Consider the following 25,933-nt stretch of genomic DNA (forward strand, 5'->3'; position numbering starts at 1 on the left):
TCCTAATCTTTTTAATCATTATTTTTCATTATTATTTTTAATATTTATTGTTATTATATTATAATTAAATTTCTCCTTTTCTAATTCACAGTTTTGTAGCAATTCACTTATATTGAATTCAAGCTGCAACAAAAGAATTAATTACAAAAACTGCTATAGACCGTAAATAATTTACAGTAGAAACTAAAGAGAAGAGTGATGAATCTCATTCTCTTTACTGAAGTTGACGCTCCCAACGTTATCTTGTCTCAAAGTATACTTGACCGATTATGTTTTTGCCTCGGAACTTATTGCTGAATGATGTGTGGTACTGCTAATACGGAATCGCGGCTAAATACCTGCGATTATTATATTGGTTTGGTTTGGTTTTTTTTCATAAAGGGAAAATATCTAAAATTCAGAGGTATGGGTTAAAAATAGGCAGTTTCAATTTTTAAGGTCAATAGCAATAACTCTACTGTCTCATTATCACGCCAATTGATAGGTATAATATATAATAGTCGGTATCTCATACATATTGATATATGTACTTTTCCAGTTATTTTAAAAATTTATTCTCTTTTAATACTTGACAAATATGATATAAGTATTGGAGGTTTTAATTTGTATATAATAATTATGTTTATCTTTTTAATTTAGAGAAAATAATAATATGACAATTTAAGAGAATTTTCTTGAATTTATATAGAACAACAATCTTGAAGATTGTACAATTCAGTCATCTTGATGATAATTTACAAATATATTACAAAATGTTACATCAAAAATATAAGTTTTTAATAGATAAAGAGGGAGAAGGCCCACACCCTTCCACAAAATGTAACATCAGGTCTAGTGGACAAAAAAATAGGAATCACACAAAGTGAAACCCAACTACTGAACATAAAAGCTATCGAAAAAGAAACTAAACCAGCATATAACAACAACTAGCACAAAACATGAAAAAACTACCAGCCACACATAAGAACAAGGAACCAAAAAAGACAAACCCATGACTACTATTCTCTCTACTCCTTTACCTTATCCAAGAAGGAAGCCTACTTGAGAGGCCTAGATGAAGTCAGATCCTGAGAAGCCACATCATTCTTAGTAGCCAATTAAAGACCCTCTTCTTCACCATGACTTTTCTCTATATGTTTCCCCTTCTATTTTCTCTTGTCTAGCTCAACCCTGATTCCCCCAACAGCTTTCTTAGTCTTATCATGGGATTTCTTTTGTTGAGTAGCCAAATAAATCATATGTTACCTAAAATGCACCTAGGACTCTCTTATAGAATCTAAGATGATTAGAATCTTATTCTTTTCTTCCTCCAAAGGCACCCGAGCTCTTAAATCCATAACATTCTCCCTCAACATCTCCGAATTAACTAGCTTCTCCCCAAAATCCCTCACAACCTCCCAAAAAGCATAATCTCTCTTCCCATTAGTATAATATTTAACATTACACTTGGACTCAATTAGGGCTTACAATTTGTTGACTTTCCTTCTAGAAGTTTAAAACTACAAGTGGAACTACTTAGAAATAGCTTTTAGTTTATTTTGGGAGATGCACAAAGCATCCACTTTGCAAGGAAGACCCTCCAGGTCAATACCATTAGTTGGCTTAAGAAGCATGGTAGGGGAGAAAGACCTAGAAATTTGAGGGTCTTAAAGGTGGTTGAGTGGGGTTTTATCAAGGCAAAAAGAAGGTGATGGAGGGAATGTTGGGGAAATAGTTGTGTATATAGTTGTTAAGCCTCTAGGAAGACTCAATATACTTGAAACAAGAATAAGTTGAGTTACCCAAAATCTCCCCAGTCTCCTCATATTAAAAAGAATATTTAAATTTACAATTATAAGAATGGTCAGGCCTTATGCCATAAATAAAGGGAGAATTTTGAGGATCTAGAAAGCCTTTAGTTTAAGAAAGTAAAGTTCAACATGATAATTGAGTGGGGTCTAGGGGGGAGGGGGGTATAGGAATTAGTTATATGTTCAATACATATTTTATTAATCTTATTAATTCTTAAGCATCTAATTAATATAAATATAGACCATAAGAAGATAGACATACACAACCACACCATACATGTTCACTAGGTAGGGATGGTATACACAAGATGATATGCTAATATATAAGTTTATTGTAAGAGGATGGAATCTATTAGGAGTCAATTAAATGCGTTCAGTACATATTAGTTGTGCTATTAAGAGTTGTGAGGAGATTCCAACCCTATTAAGAGTTGTGCTAACCTTCTTAGGAGTTGTGGAAGGAAGAAGGACTTGCTATCCAGATAACTTCATGGGAAATACCACAAAACCCACTATCCAACTAGCATTTATATGATTCCTTGTAGAATAATACCAAATGATCAACTGTCTACTAGAAATCTCTACCAAATATAATCATTTTGCTCATTCACTATCCCTCTAGTGTACCAAATACATCTCAGATCTCAACTAAAGATCCACAAACTCGCGTCACAATAATCTCTTAGATCGCTTACTCTAATGTACTTATCATATTTAGTCATCACATACTCAATCACAAGAAAAACAACTTCCCTTTATACTATGTCCTCAAAATAATCTATTGAGTCAGCCTTGAGGCTTTCCCAATTTACAATTATGGTAGAACCTCAATAAGATAAAATAATACACCATATTTACATCTTTTCATAATTATCTAATATTGTTGACTCACAGTCTTATAAATATTTTAGATATGAAACCTTAGACTTCATGCACTCACTAATGCCATCACCAAGACATCTTCTACCTTTGTTTAACTTCTCATAACAAGATTGTACCCCTATTAGTAGATATAACACGATTACTAGAAACCACTTCTAAGGAACTTGATTTGTAAACTATCTTTTGTAAATATTGAATAATTGTAACCAGTCTTTGATTTTTTCCATGTTCTCTTAGCCATGTCATTAGAACATGTCTTTAACATTTCTTGATCTTTTCTTCAATCTTTGAATTGTATGATCTCTAACTCTATCTATTACTTTGTCAGTCTTCACAAAATAACTAGCATGTTGTCATCAATGACAAATACAATCATGAATGCAACATAACCACTATAAAAATCTCTCAACTATTACAACAATGCTAGGATACTAGACACTATATGAAAATCATGTGAATTCATGTTTAAAATCCCCCCCATTTGGGATTGATGGAAATATAGATGAAAAAAATCTAAGTTCCAAGATTACCAAACATGTTGTGTATGTGCAGGATCATGGTCAACCAAACTATGCCCATAAGTGGCAATAAAAATTAGCAAATTAGGGTTATGTCAACTTGACATGAAATTTTAAAATTGTTATGAACTCTCAATAACAAATTTTTTATAAAGAGAATCTATAGGAAATGGAATTTATTTTTTGAAATACTAGGAATTCTCTAAAAAAAGAAACATTTTATTGGTCAAAATGTTGAATTTTAATGCAATAGTACAAAAATTTTAGGACAAAAATAAGTAGGCTTATGTATGACCACTTTAATCAAAATCAAATGACAATATTTTTTGATAAGATTCTAGATATAAAAAGCAGACTCATGACTGGATGTGACACGTATTTTTGATATTTTAATTCTAAATAAATAATTAATTATAAATTTTCTCCTCTGATATTTTGAAATAAAAAAACTCCTATGTCTAACCACTTTAACTAATTCAAAACTTTGCACAATTTAATTTTTCTTTTATTTTCCTTATAGTAGAAGATGTATATAATGTGGCACATCTTTTTGATTTCAAAAATATTATACCATTTGAAAGTTATATTTGTTTTTCAATCATTGTGTCAATTAATGCTTTATGTGTAACTTTATTAGAAAATGAACAATAATTACTTACTGAACTTGTAATTTTACAAATATCACGTTTACGAAAAGATAAGAAAATTCTTCAGAAACCCTTTTCATTTCGTCAAATATGGGTGAAAACAAGTCATTAGACACATGCTTGAAGTAAAACGCCCAACAAGAATAGGCCAAAAACATATTTTTGGGACACTTTTAAAATTGACCATGTAGGGTTGGTATCCAAAGAAATACTAGGCCTTACAAAGGTATTAATATATATTTTTGATACTAGGATGGGTGGGAGAAATGTCAGAATAGATTTTGAAATGCTTTGAAACATTTCAGAATTACATATTTTTTAGATCTCCACTTTTTGGCACACCATGATCCTGCACATATCCTATTACTCTATTGTTTCTCTCATCTTTTCAAATCCTCTTCATCAATTAAATCTAAATCTCTTAGGCAAAAATATTCATTAGTGCTTCTATTCTCCCATTGATATACTTTCCCAATTGACATTAATATTCTCTCCATCTCATGAACACATCTCCCACATTCTTAGGAGATAATTTTCTTCCATATTCATAGGATTTTTTTTCATGTAATCTCTCCCACATTGAAGGTATTGTTATGCCAATCTTCTTCTCAATATCTTTAAAAACAACTCAAGTGTCCAAAAATATAGTTGAAATACAAATTAGCTAGATTCATTGATGATTGAACTTAATCACAAATACTCCCCCATAGAGGAAGCATCATTATTCAATCCAAATAAACAATAGTGCTTTGTACCACTAGATTGATTCAATCTATCCATCATCTACTCTGAATTTGGTAGTGGTGTAACCCAAAGAATACCTCATAAATAATCAAATTTATCATTAGCTAAAGAATTTTTGAGTATATCTACAATCTTCTCCTTTATACTAACAAGTACTCCAATCTAATCTTTTTCTCTTTCTCAAAACATAATACTTAATAGATATGTGCTTCATCTTAGGATGTAATATAGGATTCTTACATAGACTTACTATACTTGTATTATCATAATGTATGAGAATAGGTTTGGTATACTCAATGCCTATAACCTTCAACATTTGTTTCACCCACATGATCTAATTGCAGTTATTTTTTATTGCTATATATTATTCTTCTATTGCTTTGTTTGAGATACAATTGTGTTTCCTACTTAGCTAAGAAATGAATCTCTATTCTAAGAAAAATGCTCCACTACTTGTACTCTTTCAGTCATCTGTATTGCTTGACTAGTACACATTAATATATGCACATATTGTACAGTCATTTCATCTGTCATACCACAACCCAAAATGATTCACCTTTCCAATATCTTAAAAATCCTCTTTACTTTTGCATAATGTGATTCCTTATGATCAACTTGAAATATTGCAACAATGCTAATTGCATTATCTATATCTAGTCTTGTATGAGTTGAATATCGTAAATATCTAAACATATCGATCTATAGTTTTTCTAATCAATGATATGTATCTCATCTTTGCTAGACAACTTATTATCAATTGCTATAGGTGTACTAACATGATTAAAAATCTCTTTAAAAAATCTCTTTAATATGTCTTTCAAATACTTTTTTTAAGAAATGAAAATACCTTTTTTGTTCTACAAAATATGTAAACCCAAGAATACTTCATCTCACTAGTCATGCTCATCTTATATTCCTTATTCATTTCATTGGAAAATTCTTCACTTGCTTCATCAATTGCTCCAAAGATTATATCATCCACACATACTTCAATAATCAGCAAAACATTTTGTATTCTTTCAAATATAAGTTACTATCTATAGTATGTTTAGAAAATCCCAATCTTTCCTAATATTTATCCAACCTTGCATACCATGCTCTAGGATCTTCTTTCAAACCATATAGTATTTTCTTCAACTTACAAACCATATCTCTTTCTATTGTCAAAGGAAATCCTTTAGGATGCTTAATATAAACTTTTTCTTCAAGTTCTCCATTCAAAAATGTCGACTTCACCTCCATACGATACACATTATATTTCTTGTTAGCTGTATAACACAAAAACACACTTACTTATTCAATTCTAGAAATAGATGCAAATGTCTCCACATAATCTGTACCTTCTTGTTGTGAATATCCTTTACATATGAGTCTTTCTTTTTTTCTCAGAACCTCACCTTGTTCATCATTTTATTTTTGAAAACCTGTTTAGTTGCTATAATGTTCTTGTCCTTAGGTTTATGAAATAATTCCCATGTATCACTCTTCTCAATCTAATCTTACTCCTCTCTCATATCTTGAATCCAAAAGTCATCTTTTCTAGCTCCATTTGTACATTTAGGTTCTACTTGAGAAATCAAACATAACTCTTCATGTACACTTTTTCTATTCATAACTCCTATATCTTCACTTTCAATAATTCTTTTAGTAATGCAATTCTTTGTTAAATTCTTATTTGATGTTATTGTTTCAACTCTTTTTTCTTTTGTAGGTCTAGATCTTTTTTCCTTTTGCCTTATTTTCACTTGACCTAAATTCTAAAATTATAATGTGAAAATCTATTGAATTATAATAATCTTTTAGGGATTTGTTATGATATGTCACTAATCCTTTGGTAAAAACTCCAAATCTAATAAAATTGCCTATCCTTGATGCTTTGGTTTTCCTTGAAGTTTCATAAAATAGTTTACCATAGTGAAAAACCCTTATTTCAAGTTTGCATCATTTTTGAGCTTTTTAAATTTTCAAATGTTTAAAAAGGTTGTATCATTAAATTGTAACATATTTCCACAATCCATGCTATTCTATGTATTGTTCTAGGTGCATTTGCATATTATTTTAATCATCATCAAAATAACACACAATCGCACTAAGAAGCATACATAGAAGGTTGTATCATTTTTTAATATTTTGGCATATTAAATGTAAGCTCATAGAGATTTGCAACTTGGCAACCAAGGTTGATCACACAGTCAAAGCTCATCATAAGATAGTGGCCTTTTAAGGTGCATCTCAATGGAGCAATGAAGTTTCCTTTAATTGTCCAGTCAAATAGTCAAATTCATAGTTTCTTTTTGTATTGTGACTGAGAGAAATAGTTAATCAAGGCTCACTCGCATGATCACCTAAATAAGGAAGATGTAATGAATAATCACAATGACTAGGCAAGTGCTTAGGTTTGTAGGGTCAGAGCATTAGAAGATAATGCTTGAAGGATAACTAAAAGTTCATGAGAGTGTAAGGGTAAAAGCATAGATCTGTGTCACCGTTTGTGATACAAACACCTGTTTTGGTCAAATCTCATTTCTCTATCAAAACTCAATTTTAAAAAATAAAAAAAAATACCCTTTTATAGATTTCAGATTCAATATCATCATTATATAAATTTTTGAGTGTTTTTATTAGTTATAATATGTTATAATCTCAAAATATTATAAGTCGATATTTCAACATTCCAGAAGATGCTTTCTCAAAAAATGATAAAAAATAGTAAATCATATCAAAAAAATAATATATATATATTTATCACTATAGGAGAGAATCCTCTTCATGAATATGTAATTTATTTTCAAGAAGGTATAGATTTGATAGGGAAGTTTTGACGGGAGGAAAAAATTGTTGGATTCTGACAAGGTCGAACTTGAGCACTTATAACAAAGAAAATATACATCAAAAATAATTATTTCTTTTTTTGTGCACTAGCTATACATTTCATCTATAAAATATTTTCAAATTAGAACAAAAAAAAGAGATTTGCACATACTTGTTTGACGGGAACTACATCCTATATTTTTTACAGTTAAAAAAGGGACTTCAAAATAAAATAAAATGAACAAATTCTTTGTCAAAAAAATAATAAAAATTATAGGCATAAAATTCATACAATTCTACACATATCATTGTTAGAGTAAATTATTTGTTTGCACTTATTAATTAAATCACTTTGATTTAATTAATTAAGTTGCCTATTACTCTATTTTGCTTAAGCTATCTTGTAGGTGCATTATTAATTAATTATTAATTAATAATGTGCAACCTAGATTTTTAGTTTAGGGTTTCTATCTCACCTTTATAAGGTTGAGACTTGTACTTATTTCATTATCTCTTATGCATTTTTCATTTTTTTGAGAGCAACTTTTCTTCTATCTCCATTTTTTAGCAAACCCTTGCCTCTTCTTGTCTTTTTCTTCTGTGACAAGTTTTTGCATGCAGGGATTCGAAGGCTTTATGGATTTGATTGGCTTATTTGCTCAAATCCTACATGGTATCAGAGCCAGATCTGCTGCAGCTTGTTCGTTATTTGGAGAAAAAGGAGAATGAGGGTTTGACAAAACAGATCTGGAATTTTTTGGGTATTTTTTGAGAATACAAGGGGGTCACTATTTTTTGGAGTAGGTTGAGGCCAAACAAACGTCACAGATGGATTCAGAAGGCGTCAAAACCCCTATTTCCATATAAAATTTGTCCGATTTAGACAACGTTGCTCCGGGAGGCAAATTTTTTTAGCCCAGTAGGGCCGTACGGCCTCCTTCACGCAGATCGAGGCATTTTTAAAAAAAAAATTTTAAAAAAAAAAATTTGTTTCGGGCCACTCTGCCCCGGCACCACCCCGCAGCCACCGAAGCACCACCCGCGCCCGACCGGAGCTCAGCCGCAGCCGGCGGACCACCCGCGGCGCAGCCTCCGCCCCACCGCCACCACTGCAGGCAGTGCCACCGGCGTTTACCGCCCGGGCACCACCTCCTCCAGCGGCACCGCCAGTTGCATAGTCTCAGCATGACATCATCTAACCGACTGATGACATCATTAATCCGACAGCCAGATTTTTTCCCGGTGACTAGCTGTTGACGGCCATACGGCCATCAAGTTTTTTCGCATGCCTGTATTTTTCCAGAGAGCTCCCTTCTTGGACCTGCAGTTGGTTTTTTGGCCTTAACTTGGGCATACGGAGGTCTTTTTCCGATCTGAAAGAAGCACCGGAAAGCTAGTTCAGAGATGGAGACAATGGTACTAGTTTCGTTTCATTTTGAGTTCATTTGAGCTTCAAATTTTAGCATTGAAGTAGAGACTTCTATTTCCCTCTTCTCTTCATCCAAAATCTAGGTTCTTTTCTCAATTTTTATACTTTCTATAGTTGTTTTCTTTGGTATTTGAGGGATATTATTATATATTGTGGGGGGCACACTTTCTTTTCTGTACTTTAATTCAGAATAAGACCCTTCTACTTCTGTCTTCATCTCTCAATGGCAGACTCCTATGTCGCCTGCCTACACCAGACAACTACCATACTTGGAAAGGACAGATGACTAGATTGCTTATGGCAAAGGAGTTATTGTCATGTCTTGATGCGGCTGAGCCAGTTCTACAGAGGCCTTATGAGCTTCTTATGCAGCGCAATAAAATGGATGAGGCAATGGGCCTCATTGCAATGAATATTTCAGAGGGGTTATTGTTTCACTTGGATGGTTTAAATACACCCAGGGCTATGTGGGACAAGTTTTCAACCTTATTTGGCACAATGAATCAATTCAGGATTCTACAGATAGATGCGGAGTTTACCTCCTTGATTCCTGAATCATTCACCAGCATTGAGGATTTCTTGATGAAATTCAAGTCTCTTTGATCTATGTTACAGGTTGCAGGAAAGACAAAATCTGATAATGAGTGTATCTTTCTGATACTGTCCAAGCTTCGAGGACCTTATCAGATTTTCACTTCTACCTTCTACTCCACTATGGATGCTCTAGGTGCACGACATGTTATGCCCACTTTTGAGATTTTTTGTGACCGATTGACTCGTGAGCAATCAAAGCTCACTAGTATGGATTCTCTTACAAGTTCACAACCACAGGCATTGATTGCCAAGCCACCTTAGAGCACACAGAAGCCAAATCAGTTATCAGATTCCTCTTCTCAGCACTCTACTGGCCCACCATCTTCATCTAAGAAGGAGAAACATAAGACTGAAAGACCTACATGTTCCTATTGTCAGAAGGGAACACATGATGAGTCACTTTGTTATCAGAAGAAGTTTGATGGTTATGAGAAACAGATAGTAGATTTGCAAGCTCTTCTTCAAAAGAGCAATCTTTCCTCTCCATCCTCTTCTGGCTCACAAGGGTCTACTTATTAGTCTTCTTCTATCAATCCTACAGCTGAACAGGATCTTGGAAAGGGTCATGCATTGCGGGCTTCTTTCACATTCCCTTCACAGGTTCCTTGGATACTGGATTCAGGTGCTTCTCACCATATGGCATCTTCTCGAGAGATCTTCTCTTCTTTTGAGGCTTCTCCTATTCCCCATATTATCATTGGGAATAACACTATTATGACAGTCTGTGGGAAAGGCACTGTATGCATTCAGGATGGCACATTCAATGATGTGTTGTATGTTCCATCTCTATCAGGATGGCACATTCAATGATGTGTTGTATGTTCCATCTCTATCTGCAAACCTTCTCTCAGTTTATCAAATTTCTCACAGTGGGTCCGGGAAGACAGTTGAGTTCACTCCAGATTCAGTTTTCATCCGGGATAGTATGACAGGAGGTATTGTTGCTACAGGGACAGTTGATCTTTCCACCCATCTCTACTCCTTTTCACACTTTGGTCCACCTTTGCCAGAGCACGACTCTCCTCCTTTGAGAGAGCATCATGTGGTACAGTCAGGTTTCTTGAACCTCTGTGTGGTTCCTGAGACTGTTGTTGTAACTGCCTTGCCACCTCCTCTTGAGCTCTTTTCTGTTCAACAGAGTTCTTCTTCAGCACTGCTTGATGACAGTGTCAGCACACCTGTCATACCACTTACATTGGGGATTCCCTTTCAGGATCCTCATGTCTACTCCTTTGAGCATCAGCTCGGCCTTCCAGTGACACCTCAGCTTTCGAGGTTCCCTCTACAGTGTCCACTACCTTTCACTTCTCTGCACTGGAGTCACAGTGGTTTGTTCATTCATCCAGGGGTTCTTTCATTCTGGGGGGGCTTTGGAGCCTTGGCCCTCTCTCACGGGGGGGGTTAAAGTCACGCATTGTACTTATGGCTTTGACAGAGTCTCTTGAAGTCATTATATATCTTTTTGGAGAGGGGTTTTTCCCACTGGGTTTTCTCCTTTACTCCAGTTTATAGAGATTTCCTTGTACTGGGTATCTGATCAGGCCTTGTTGCCAGGACCCAATTTTCCTGCTTTCATAGCTGTGCTAGGTTAGCTTACCTCCTGAGCTTCGCTTAAGGGGGGGTGTTAGAGTAAATTATTTTTTTGCACTTATTAATTAAATCACTTTGATTTAATTAATTAAGTTGCCTATTACTCTATTTTGCTTAAGCTATCTTGTAGGTGCATTATTAATTAATTATTAATTAATAATGTGCAACCTAGCTTTTTAGTTTAGGGTTTCTATCTCACCTTTATAAGGTTGAGACTTGTACTTATTTCATTATCTCTTATGCATTTTTCATTTTTTTGAGAGCAACTTTTCTTCTATCTCCATTTTTTAGCAAACCCTTGCCTCTTCTTGTCTTTTTCTTCTGTGACAGGTTTTTGCATGCAGGGATTCAAAGGCTTTGTGGATTTGATTGGCTTATTTGCTCAAATCCTACAATCATTAGTTTACATCATCTTCGTATTTTAAACACAAATACCATTTTTTTTGTCATTAATGTTGAACTGTCACATTCTGATATCACATTTCTTTATAAAAGGTGACACAGGTTTGTGCTTTTACCCATAAATAATTTCAAAAAGAACCTTTAATTACATGGTTGCAGGGGTAACTAAATGGGTAGGAGATTCGACTATGAAGAAGTGACTAGGTTAAAATATTTGAAATTATTCTCAGTCACATGGTTAGGATAGTTAAGTCATATTATGTAGAAAGGAATATGACCTAGCAAAAGGTAGTTATGAAGCCAAAAAAAATTTGTTCACCTGGTCACAGCAATGAAAACCTAAAAGCATGAAAGGTGTGTGAAGCTGCAACTTAGTGACTGCTAGGGGAATTCGTGTGCTCACAAGAGGTAAGTGTAAATGTTAATGAAATGAAGTATCTATGTGATTAAAGATAAAGAGATGTAAAATGTTAAAGGTTCTTAGTCACACAGTTAATGGCTTAAAGTGGTGAATAGATAGCAAAGTGATGAAAGGAGGTATAAATCTATGATTAGCTAGTCAGCAGTGTTTAAGTGCTAAGGCTAATGATGGCTGTAGAATTATGAACAAAGGGAGTCAGTACATAACAAGCATAGGTCTAAATACAAGAAATAACTATTAAAGAGCCTCATTATGACTTAAAAGTGATTCCTTATTAAAAGTGCATAGAGAGTTACGAAAAGCTAGCAATACAAGAAGATTTGGCACTTTTATAGAAATTGGGACTTTTCATAGAAGTTGAATAAATAGACATAAATGCTTCTCTATTGTTCTTTCTCTATTAATAAGATTGACATAACAATATTATGAGTTATAGTCTTTTGCACAATCCAGAGATAAAAATTGAGTGCTAAGAGATTTCTAGAGTTTGTAGAGATTTGTAGAGCTTTCAAAAGTTTAATTGGTAGAGTTTTTTTGGTAAGGAATTTCATTACATAAATCATGGCATAGGAAGAAGGTAAGTTGATAGCCCAAATTGATGTGGAAGAATCATTGCAAGCTACCAAACAAGCAAAACCAATGTTCAGAACAATGTATGAGGAAGATATTTTCTTGCAGGGTCTTCTCATGTTCAAAACTTGAATGCATAATTTTTAGAGATACATGTTGTTTCTACAGCAATGCCATTGTACTCGATACAAATGGAAATGATCTTTTGTGGTATTTCCATCAAAATAAGTTTTTAAAGTCACCAATTTGCAACCTGTCAATTAGGAATATGGAAAATTTGATAATACTAGAAGTAATAATTGATGTGGTCTAATAAAAGCATTGATTAAATCCTACAATCCAACAACTAAAGTTTTCCATAGGAGGGGCATGAGTATCCTATGTAGATTGGACAGGGAGACTTTCATTGAGATCTTTGACCTAGGAGGACCTATGACAAAGGAAATTGAAATGGAGAAGATGAATGAAACCTTCAAAACTTCTAAGAATTTCTTTACTGGAAGAGTCATGAAGAGGAACATTCCCAAATCAGAGATTAAGAAGGGTGAAACTTCAAAGAAGGTAGGAGACCTAATACCACTTAGATTCTTCTATAAGTATTTCATGTAAACCATTTTTGGGATCAACAAGGTGATAGGAATTAATGGTAAAATAATGCCCCAGGCTAGATATATATCATTGCTCTAGATATCCACTATCCCAATCATAATCTTGGATATGATTTTTTGGAATACATCATCAAGAAAATACATAATGAAATTGTGGTGGCTCAAAATGGAGAACTTGGAAATTTCAAATTATTCCACTACTCATTATTGATGCACATCATTCTATATAGGAACATAGACCATATCAATCAAGACTTCATTAAGACCACCATGGAGAATGAAGAGAACTTGCCTATGCAGATGTGGACTCGCTTTTGGCAAAGTTTTTTTTCCCTATGCTAGTGCTATTGATTTTTACAATGATTTTTTTTTCTTATTACAAACATGTTAGTAGATATAACCAAAAGAATACCTAGAGGTGTAAGAATGTTGATAAGACCATCTTCTTACCCAAATGGGGATAGGGTACTTAGTCATGATTGGGCTAGTTTTTTATTTGAAAAAACTTTAATTATAAGAGTTATTGGGTGTCCATAGCCCCGTCATGTATTGCCAAAATATATCCCTAAAAGACTAAGCCAACTAGAATTCTATTGGTACTTGCTAATGATGAATAAAGAGTATCTAGGTCCTACTATAAAGATAGGCTCTTGTGTAAAATGGAATACAAAAATAAGAGACATTTTAATATGAAAAGATGCTATAGAGGAGATTGATTGGTGTATGGGAGAGTTTAAGCTTCCCCTGACCCCTTCTAGGAGCTATGGTCCAAATGATTTGGTGAGACATGCTCTAAAACAAATGAGAAACTATACCATTCCTAGAAGTAAAACTAATTAGGAAGAAGACTACTGTTGTCACTTAGGTTTGCACCCTTGTCCAAGGCCCATGCGCGAGGACAACCTAGTGAAACATGGAAACAACCTCCAAGCTGTGGGACTTGAACTACGAGGTTGAGTCTTTGGAGAAGGCCGTCTTCCTCTTACTATTAGGGTGCACCCAACTACTCTTGGAGAGGATAAGGGAGAAAGAGAGCATGAAAAAAAATCTACCTAGTTCTAATCTAAGAAGGTGATGCACCAAAATAGAGTGTTTGGACCAATCTCTGCCCATACGTGCGCTATTGAACTAGAATGAAACTAAGGATATACACATCCAGACTTGCTTTAATCAAATAACCACATACAGATCAAAAAGCCAAGATGAATGACACAAGGAAGAAGTTCGCTTATATATCATTCATAGGCCAGCAAAGATACAGTCATGTAGATTACAGATTTCCACAAAACAATGGCATAGGCAAAGAATTCTTGCACTTTAATACCAATGGCTGAAGGAGATAAGTAGAGAATCAGACAGTTTAGAGGCACAAGGGAATTCACACTGAAATTGTAGAGCAAAAGTAGAGGGAAAATCAGAGAGAAGGTCCTCTGTGGTTGACCTCCTTTTATTGAACTAACCGCTCCACCCTTCAAACTGTTATTATTAACTATAACGATCACACTAACCACCAGGTGCTAACCGCCAACCTTGGCTAAGCTAGCGAGACACATGTCAACAAGGTTCTATGTCACCATGGTATCCACCGTACAGCTTTTGATGGCGAGATAGCGCCAACCATCGATCTGCCTTAAATCTGACGATTGTGGAGACTCATCGTACCACTATACTATTTTTTCCTCTGGCCTATCATACCTGGTGCCACCTCAGCAACCACACCATGCTTGAATGAAACTTGGAAGTACCTGACAGACGTACCTTGGTGAGACCTGGCCCCGCTGATCCATGTGGCGAAAGGGCACTATGTCGCTATGGTAAAGATCGCGCAACTTCACCATAGCGAGATGGCGCCATCCGTCGATCTAAATTGATCTGGCAGTTACGAGTGACCCAAACCATTTACTGCACTGGCTACATGAAACATGGTCCCACCAAGACACGTGGTGCCCAGGAGCTATGTCGTTGTTGATATCTCTCGAGCAGTTCCTCATAGCGCGATGGCGCCCATCGTAGATCAATCTCAATCTGACGATCAGAACCACCTTGTACTCTACACATCCCTTAAAAATTTCTCAGCTCGTGAACCACATATGCTCTGACTTATACACTTGGCAATTCCCTATTGGCCTAATGAAGCACCACCCTAGCAGAAATATCATTGGTCTGATAAGGCACCAACCTGGAGGGTTCGTACTGATTTGACCTTACTGAGGGGACACATGGCACCTAGGCATTATGTCACTAAGGGAAAATTAAGGCCAACTTCCCATAGCGCCATGGCGCCCAACGATGACATGTCTTCTAATTTGTACGTGTCTTCAAATGATTTGCCACCATGGCACCGGACTCCACCAACTGGGCAGATGAGGTAGCAAATTGGACCCAACCACTTGCCTGAAGCTCTCGCCGTGGTGACTTTTTTGTTGCCGTGAACCTTGCCCGCCAAACACTGTGACTCACTGTAGAAACAGCCTCTGGCCTGTCGGGCACTATGTCACTATCGAAAAACTTGTGAGTTTTCTAATCGCGACATGGAGCCTTGTTGCTTGTTGAACTTTTCGGCCTGTGAAACTGACCACTCGCCATGAACATTTCCAGCAGGTGCTATGTCGCTATGAAGATTTTTTGGCTAACACATGATAGCGACATAGCGCCCATGGTGCCGTGGAACTTTTTTGACCCACTAAAGAACCTTGGATGACCTGCCTCGCGGACCCACCATGGTAACGTGTCACTAGGGTGCAATGTCACTAATGTAATTCTCATGTAGCTTCTCCATAGCGTGATGGCACCTGCCCTTGATCTCTACAGATCTGATGATGGAGAACTTGCGAGCCACAAAATATATCATAAGGTTTAAAACTTTGGTATTTAAATATCTCCATGAGTATTTGACTATGGATATTTCAAAGGTGGGAAGGGCAAATATGAATTATGAATTTTGGGAGGAAGATCAAAATACAACATTTCTTGTGACTCACAGGGGGCATGAGCCTACTCGATGCATGACTAGTGCCTGTAAATAATCCATTGGGCCATGGAGTCAAAAAAGTATGAATCTGAGAACTGCAAAACCCTAACCCTTCTATGAGGAGATAAAAACATTGAAAACCCTAGCTCTGCCTCTGCAACCTAAAAAATGTCAAAACTTTGAAAGCTGGAAACTCAAAGAGAGAACCATCTGCACACGCACTTCTTGAAGAGCAGGAAACAACAGAAAGAAACTAAACTACTTATGTATATGGATTCACAAATTTTTAGAAACAGGGCTTCAGATAGATCCCATTGACTGGAATGGGCAAAATTTCACCATTTGGCTTGCTCAACTGAACTGGATTAGTCTGCTTGCAACTAGCAATCAGATAGGGGCCACTCCATAGTGCATCAAATTTGGCATGTCTTCCTAGTTTTTCCCTATCTGCATCTCACTTTAGAACTAAATCTCCTTCTTTGAAGGTTCTAACCCTAGTTTTCTTATCAAAATTCCTCTTCATCTACTGCTGATGTATCTCTAGGGTTTGCATAGCTTTATTTCTTTTTTCTTCTAACTCAATCAGCTCTACCATTCTTACTGACATGGCACTATCTTCAATCAATTCAAGCTAATGAGCCAACTCCAAGGATGGGAATTCCAAACAGATCTCTTGGGTGTTATCCTATCAGTCCACAGAGTGGTTCTTAATTTCTTATGCCAGACCCTCTGATTGTCTTCTATTGTCCTCTTCATGATTCTGATCAAATTCTTGTTGGAAGACTCAGCCAAACCATTACCCTAGGGATAGTAATTTGATGATGTGCTTAGGTAGATATTGTGATTCATTGCCCATGCACAAATCTGGGTTCCAACATAAGACTTAGCATTGTCCGAGATGATAGTAGAAGGAGCACCAAACCTAGATACAATTCCATCAAGGAATTCAAAAACTAATGATTCTGTGGCATCCTTCAAGGCAACTACCTCTGTCCATCTAGTGAAATAATCAGTAGCAGCCAAAATCCATTTATGACCTGCACTAGATGCAGGATTAATGGGGCCAATAAAATCCAACCCCCATTGGGTAAAGGGCTGATCCACCTGAATAGGACAAAGGGGGAGATCTGCAAGCCTCTGTTTGCCTAAAAAGAAAGCACACTTCTCACATTTTCTCACATATCCATAACAATCATGAAACAAGGATGGCCAGTAATAACTAGCCCTCATGATCTTCATGGAAGTTGTTCTTGCAAAGAAATGGCCACCATCAGGGCCATCATGAAGTTCCTTAATCATCCTCTTAGCCTGATCCTCTTCAATGCATCTCAACAAGGTCCCATTAAAATCCCTCCTAAATAGGATACCATCAATTACAACATAGGGAATGGACTGTAGTCTATATTGTCTCCTTTTAGTTTTGTCCAATCTCTGAGGGTATCCATTTCTTGATAAGAAGTTCTTCATATCATTTATCCAGCTCCTTGGACCATTAACGTTTCTTACCTCTTGCTACTCTATTATTACCATAGCAACCTCTTCATCTGAATCCTAGCTTGATAACATTTCTTTGCATAATCCTCTCCCTCTTACTATCTTGGTAATCTAAATATCAACATCATATTCCAATACCCTAGTGATCCATCCAGCTCTCTTTTCACTGATATCCTTGCTTAATAGGAAGTCTTTTACACTGGCATGGGGCACCAACAAATGAATTTTATTGTGGGATAAGAGGTGCTTGAATTTCTTCAAGGCTCTGATGACCACAAGGGCCTGCTTCTCAACAAAGTTGTACTTATCTTTATATTCCTTGAGCCCTTCACTAAGAAGGCTATGGGCTGCTCCTCATCCTTGTCATTTGTTTGAGTCAAGATAGCAAAGATACTTGACTCACCACCTAAAGTGTAGAGGATGAAATCTTTCTCAAAATTTGGGTTCATCAGAGTAGGGCCTGAGGCTATGGCTGTCTTGATCTCTTCAAAACTCTCCTTCCCTTCCTTGGTCCATGAGAAGACCATACCTTTCTTAAGCATAGCTGTAAGGGGTTTCACCATGGTGGCAAGATTAGGAATAAACCTTCTTACAACATTTATTCTACCAAGGAAAATTTGTAGCCCCTTCTTGTGTTTAGGAAGAGGAAGGGAAAGTATTGCCTTCATTCTTTCTGGATCAATGGTTAGCCCATCCTTAGATACAATGTGTCCCAATAATTTTCCTTGGCTTGTAGCAAAGGCACACTTGGCTGGGTTAAGGGAAACCCCAAACTCTCTACATCTTAGAAATACCTGTCTCAGATGATCAAAATGATCTTCTATGTTTTTTGAATATACAGTTATATCATCAAGGTATACTAAGAAAAACTTGTCAATTAATTTTTTGAAGGCCATCTCCATTGCCTTCTAAAATGTGGCACTTGCATTTGTTAGTCCAAATGGAATCTTGCAATAAGTGTAGGTGCCCCATTTAGTAGTAAATGTTATTTTATGTCTGTTAGATTCTTTAACAAACACTTGATTATAACTAGAAAATCCATCAAGAAATGAGAATCTCCTTGACCCACTGACTTTGGATAGGATTTTCTCCATGGAAGGGAGAGGATGGCGATGTTTAAGAGAAGCCTGATTAAGATCCCTAAAGTCCACACACAGTCTGATTTCTACATTCTTCTTCCTTACAGGGACAAGGTTAGCTACCCATGATGAGTGTTTGATAGGAAATATTATATTAGCCTCTATCAACTTGGATAGTTCTTTCCTCATTAGAGGCTCAATCTTAGGATTCAATTGCCTCTATTTTTGCCTTACTGGTTTGGCCTTATCAATTAAAACTATGGTATGCTGAAACAAATAGGGTCAAACCCTTTTAAATCATCATATGTCCAAGGAAATACATCATTAAATTCTTGACATAGATGAATGAATTTTTCTTGCTTAGTTTCAGAACATACCTTCCCCATGTTCAGAGATTTTCCATCAACAATTATAACTGGGGCATGATCATCCTTTTCTGCAGCTAGATTCATTCCTTTGCCTCTCGTTTGATCATCAGGATTAAAGACACTCTCCAAGGTAATGAACCCCTTGGGAAACTTGTTAGAACTTAGATGAATGATCTGATCACCATACTGATCTTTCAGTTTTGACTAGTTTCTATCTGAGAATTTTGCCTCATTCTGCAAGAAACTCACAATTTGCTCATCAGAATCAAACACCTGCCAATGAGTGTTGTTGTCAAAGATGGCAGGCCTCACTACCACCTTGATCTATTTTCTTTCGTAGGAATGCTCTGAATATTAAATGCATTGAAGCCCTCAAGAAAATCCCAGACTTTGTGTTTGTAAGACTTGAGAAGGCTATTTTTTGTGACATTTTGGTTCCTCACTTGGTTAACTACTAACTTACTATGCCCATATACTCTCAAGGCTTGAATTCCTCTCTTTTGGGCAAGTAAGAGACCTTGAATCAAAGATTCATACTCGGCCACATTATTGGTGCAACTGAATTGGAGCCTAAAGGAGAAGTAGTATCTTATTTGTGCAAGAGAGATCAACATAACACCATCCCCTGATCCATTTTTATTCTTTGACCCATCAAAGTACATACTCCATGTTCCACTTATATCATCATTAGACCCTATTAGATCAGGAACTTGAGCATCTTTCTCTATTATGCAATATGTACTAAGGCCTGTCTCAAGAGTCTGTAACATAGGCTCAAACTTATATGCATTTTCCCACTCATCCAAGAAGAAATCAGGAATCTCTGCTATGGAAGTGGCAGGCTCATTTACTATGTCATTTTCATACATCTCTAGAATAGGGAAATTCATGTTGATGGGATTGGGGGTGTAAGATTCAGTGTGATGAAGGGCTTGAGGTTCTGCTCTAATTGAGGCATTTGCTCCATATCTGGTCTTAAATGAAATATATGACTAGTCAGCTGATATGAATCCACCAATTTGAGTAATGAGGTCTCTTGAAAGACAGACAGCAAAATAGGGCTTGACTTTAGCAATAGATATGTCTTGAATCACAGTGCAACCAGGGCATGCATGTAGGGCCATCTCCACATTTCTAAGGATACCTACAATTTTGACAGTACTACCATCTAGCTGTAGCACATCCCTAACAATGGGCTTATATTCCATTCCTAAAGCATCAGCAACACACCTAGGCATTATTGAGCTACTAGCCCTTGAATCTATCATGCAATTATGGACTAATATGGCTCCTATAATCAGAGAAACATAGAATGGAGGAGGTCTAACCTTTTTATTTGTCTCCACATCCCCTGCTGGTTGTACTAGACTTGTGGCACTCTCCATGGTAGATAGTTGATCCTTGGGTTCAATCTTCTCTAATTCATGCTGTAGCATCCTCTTCTGCATTGGTATGGTAGCAACAACATCCCACATAGAAATATTCACATTGGTCTTCTTCATTTTCTCTACCACACTGAATGGTGTGTTAGGAACTTTGGTAGAAACTTTGGGAGCTGCACTTATAAGAGGTTGAGATGGGGCAACATAAGGATTACTCACATCTTTCTTTCTAGAATCTTGCTTTTGCTGCTATGAAGTACTTGTTTGTTCATTTTCTGCATGTGCATGAGGTGCAACACTTGAAGTTGAGGCCTGCTTAGGAGAAGGAGGGTCAGCATGTTCCATAGCTCTTTTTTTGCTTCTAGTGTTATGAGAAAAAAAATCTTAGTTTACATTACAATGCTCCCCAATCTGATGATTCATGAAAGAGCAATCATCATGGCCTTGAATATATGAGGCCTCCTTATATGATTGCTTTGCCGTAGGTTCTTGGTCAGTTAGGGCCAAATAAGATTCTACCTTCTGGCACATGCAATAGGCATAAGAATAGTTGCAGGAAGGACATAAATCTTGATCTTGGGCCAAGTTATTTTGAGGGACTATAGCTCTATTATGATTTGAGCTTGAAGCAGAAGCGTGACTATTTTTCCTACCCTGATCAAAAGAGCTATTCCACTGGTTAGGAGGCCTACCACCATTTGGAGCTTGATATTGCAATTGGGGAGGCTTTCCACCTTGAGCTTGCTGCCTTTCTAAGGCCACCACCTTGTTTCTCATTTTTTGTATCATGGAGAAACTATCCTCTAATCTCTTTCCTTGGTCTCTCAACTCCCTCCCCTATTCTTGCAATTTTTTATCCAGGGTCTTCTCTCTTTTATCTGTATTCAGCACTAGACCTTGGAGCATCTCTTTGAGTTCATCTATCCCATTTGAGGATGTGGAAGCTTGAGGGACTGGAGGAAGGGCTTGTGATGTAGAAGTTGTAGGAAGAGGGGCTATTGCTAGTTGGTGGTTGGGAACATCAGGAAAGAAAGGCATAGGGGGCCTTGGAGCCAACTTTCCTCCTTGTATCAGGATGTTTTGAGTTTTTATGGCTATCTCATAAGCATTAGGCAAGATATCTCCTCCCATAGTTTGGATTGTAGTGGCAATATCATAGTTAAAAGCTCTAAGGTAATGCAAGAAGGCATTACCAGGGGTAGGTTTCACTGTAGTAGGTATTCTATCCCATGTCTTCTGAAATCTATACTTAAAATCAGTCATACATTCATGGGGGCCCTTTTTATAGTAGTCAGCTGCTCTAAAAGTGACAAATGGTCACTTCTATCCTCAAAATGTATGGATAACCCTGCTCCTAGTCCATCCCAATCAGTTATAGAACCATGAGCTAAGCCTCTATACCACTGTAATGCTTTTCCTTTTAAAGATGAGGCTAGAAGTCTGACAGGAACATCATCCTCTGTGATACCATGAATATTATAGATATTTTCTACTTCTTGGATATGCTCTAAAGGGGAGATGGAAGTTTCACCAGTAAAATCAGGTATACTTTTGAGTGCAGATACTAGTATATCATGTCTTTGGGCTAACAATAGAGGACTTCCACCATTAAAGGTGGAAAAAGCATGAACTCTTGGTTGTGCCATGTAAACAAGTGTTCTATTGATGAGTGTTGATGGCAATCTAGGTTGAGTTCAAGCAATAGGAGGAGTAGAGACAGATCTTACAGGTATATTAACTGTTATTACACCCCTAACTAGTGATAATGAAGTTCTAGTCCTCCTTCTTCTAGGATTTGAAAGAGAAAGCTCTTGATATTGAAATTTACCTCTAGAAGATGCCCTTGTTTTAGCTCTAGGCATGAATTGCTGCAACTTTGGCCTGGAACTAGATTTGTTGATGTTCAGAGTCGCCAAGTACTTTGAAGAATCAGCCTCTTGAAGGCTCGAATATTGAATCCAGCACTACCTCTTCAGCATTAATCTCTGAAACTCTTTCTTCTTGACACCAGTAGACTTTAAATTTTGTATGGAAGATGTGGTCCAACCGGGCATGCCAAAAAATTTTGTCACTTAGGTTTGCACCCTTGTCCAAGGCCCATGCACGAGGACAACCTAGTGAAGCATGGAAACAACCTCCAAGCTATGGGACTTGAACTATGAGGTTGAGTCTCCGTAGAAGGTCAACTTCCTCTTACTATCAGGGTGCACCCAACTACTCTTGGAGAGGAAAGGGGAGAAAGAGAGCACGGAAGCAAATCTACCTAGTTCTAATCTAAAGAGGTGATGCACCAAAATAGAGTGTTCAGACCAATCTCTGCCCATATATGCGCTACTAAACCAGAATGAAACTAAGGATATACACATCTAGACTTGCTTTAATCAAATAACCACATACAGATTAGAAAACCAAGATGAATGACACAAGCAAGAAGTTCAGTTATATATCATTCATAGGCCAACAAAGATACAGTCATGTAGATTACAGATTTCCACAAAACAATGGCATAGGCAAAGAATTCTTGCACTTTAATACCAATGGCTGAACGAGATAAGTAGAGAATTAGACAGTTTAGAGGCACAGGGGAATTCACACTAGAATTGTAGAGCAAAAGCAGAGGGAAAATCAGAGAGAAGGTCCTATGTGGTTGACCTCCTTTTATTGAACTAACCGCTCCACCCTTCAAACTATTATTATTAACTGTAATGATCACACTAACCACCAGGTGCTAATCGCCAACCTTGGCTGAGCCAGCGAGACACATGTCAACAAGGTTCTATGTCACCATGGTATCCACCATGCAGCTTCTGATGGCAAGATAGCGCCAACTGTCAATCTGCCTTAAATTTGACGATCGTGGAGACTCGTCGTACCGCTATACTATTTTTTCCTCTGGCCCATCATACCTGGCACCACCTCAGCAACCACACCATGCTTGAATGAAACTTGGAAATACTTGACAGACGTACCTTGGTGAGACCTGGCCTTGCTGATCCATGTGGCGAAAGGGCGCTATGTCGCTATGGTAAAGATCGCGCAACTTCACCATAACGAGATGGTGCCATCCATTGATCTGAACTGATCTAGCAGTTACGAGCGACCTAAACCATTTACTGCACTGGCTACATGAAAATATGGTCCCACCAGGACACATAGCACCTAGGTGTTATGTCACTATTGATATCTCTTGAGCAGTTTCTCATAGCGCAATGGCACCCATCGTAGATTGATCTCAATCTGACGATCAGAACCACCTCATACTCTACACAACCCTTGAAAATCACTAGGCCCGTGAACCACATATTCTCTGACTCATACACTCGGCACCTCCCTATTGGCCTAACGAAGAACCAGCTTAGCAGAAATATCATTGTTCTGACAAGACACCAACCTGGAGGGTCCGTATTGCTTTGACCTTACTGAGGGGACACGTGGCACCCAAGCGCTATGGGAAAATTGAGGCCAACTTCCCATCATGCCATGGCACCCAATGACGACATGTATTTTGATTTGCACATGTCTTCAAATGATTCACCACCATGGCACCAGACTTCACCTACTAGGCAGATGAGGTACAAAATGGGACCCAACCACTTGCCTGAAGCTCTCGCCGTGGTGAATTTTCCATTGTCGCAAACCTTGCCCGTCGAACACTAGGACTCACCATAGAAACACCCTTTGGCCAGACGGGCGCTATGTCGCTATCAAAAAACTCATGAGTTTTTTGATGGGAACATGGCACCTTGCTGCTTTTTGAACTTTTCGGCCTGTGAAACTGACCACTTGCCGAGAACATTTTCGGCAGGCACTATGTCGCTATGAAGATTTTTCGGCCAACACATGATAGCAACATAGTGCCCATGGTGTCGTGGAACTTTTTTGACCCGCCAAAGAACCTTGGATGACTTGCCTTGCGGACCCACCATGGTAACATGTCACTAGGGCGCGATGTCGCTAATGTAATTCTCATGTAGCTTCTCCATAGTGCGATGCCGCCTACCCTTGATCTTTGCAGATCTGACGATGGAGAACTTGCGAGCTGCAAAATATATCATAAGGTTTAAAAATTTGGTATTTAAATATCTCCACGGGTATTTGACTATGGATATTTCAAAGGTGGGAAGGGCGAATATGAATTATGAATTTTTGCGGGAAGATCAAAATACAACGACTACATAATGAATTGTTTGGAGGTAGAGGTGTGTAGAGATAGAACCCAAAGGTGGAGAAAGATAATGAAAATTGGAGAAGCCATAAAGACAACTAATCCATCATTTCAGGGTTTCTATGATGAGGTAGCATATCTAGGCAAATATAATAGATGCCTATATAATTTTGAGAAAATATCATCATAGGTTCCTGCTGAAATCATAGACAGGAAAAATCCTCAAATCCCTCAACCTGAGGATGTCATAACCATTGAGGTTGATGATGACTAGCTAGAGAGTTCCTCATGGAAAAAAGGGAGGAAGAAACAAAAAAATGATTGAGATCCCTAGCAAGGTCAAAGGAAAGGCATTGCAAATTTTACAAAATGGATCCAAGTTTCTTGACACAATAAGACATAAATTGCATTCTAAAGCAAGCTATGAAGCATGAGAAGATCCCAAATAAAATTGAATTGAAAATTCAAATTTCGAACGGGTAGATCATTCAAGCTCACGAACTCATGAAGGATGATCAATTCATCAAATTACATGGATTCAAATATTTCTTATAAAAAGTTAAGCAAAATGAGCTTACTTGACAATTTCAAATCTATGATTCCCATGAGAAAACTACAGAGCTGGTGCACAGGTTGCAAGATTATGACCCTAGTAGTGGGATCCTAATAAATGATGAAGCCATAGAGCTTATAACTCGGACTAGGATGCTTCTCCTTTTAGAATGGGAGCTCAATTCATCCTTCATGTTAGATGAAATCAGGAAAAAAGATAAGTTAGTCTCTTTTGAAGAGACTAACATTGCCAGAGAGCTGCAAGGTTTTGGTTTCCATATTGACAATAAGAAAATAGCTATATGGAGATTGGCTCTTGAGAGAAATAAACCAACTCTCATGAAAATAAAGGAATCCCCCCAAGGCAATGTGATATTTTTTAATGTCACTATTATATCTAGTGATCAGATTCATAATTTGCAAAATAGAACATCATTGATGGGGAAGAAGAAAATGGATATATTATAGGAACAATTTTTTAAAACATACAACATATTTATTGAGGCTAGGAAAAAGAATGAAGAAGAATTGAAACGGAGTTATGTCTTGGAACAGAGGGTGACTACCTTAGAAGAAGAAACAAGAATCCTCAAGAATGTTGCAAGGCCCATCATAGAGGTAAAAGACCAAGAGATCCAATTAGAAGTTGATGTAGAAAATGTGGGAGAGTGCCAATAGATGGAAATTGATGAATGGGATGGTGCTAAGGAGGTGGAAGTCAAGATAATTTAGAGCTTGATGATGTACAAGATATGTGCCTTACAGATTGTATCACAAAATGTGCACAACAATTACATCTCACTGCAGGGAGTTGAGTTCCAATGCTTAGAACCATTAGCCCTTATCTCTCCTGTATTCACAACATGGGGAGCATATACATAATTCATTCATAACTTGGTTCCCTTGTTGTCCCAAA

This window comes from Cupressus sempervirens, chromosome 5 (genome assembly GCF_028749045.1).
Source record: "Cupressus sempervirens isolate cs-2001-9-10 chromosome 5, ASM2874904v1, whole genome shotgun sequence".
NCBI classification, from domain to species: Eukaryota; Viridiplantae; Streptophyta; class Pinopsida; order Cupressales; family Cupressaceae; genus Cupressus; species Cupressus sempervirens.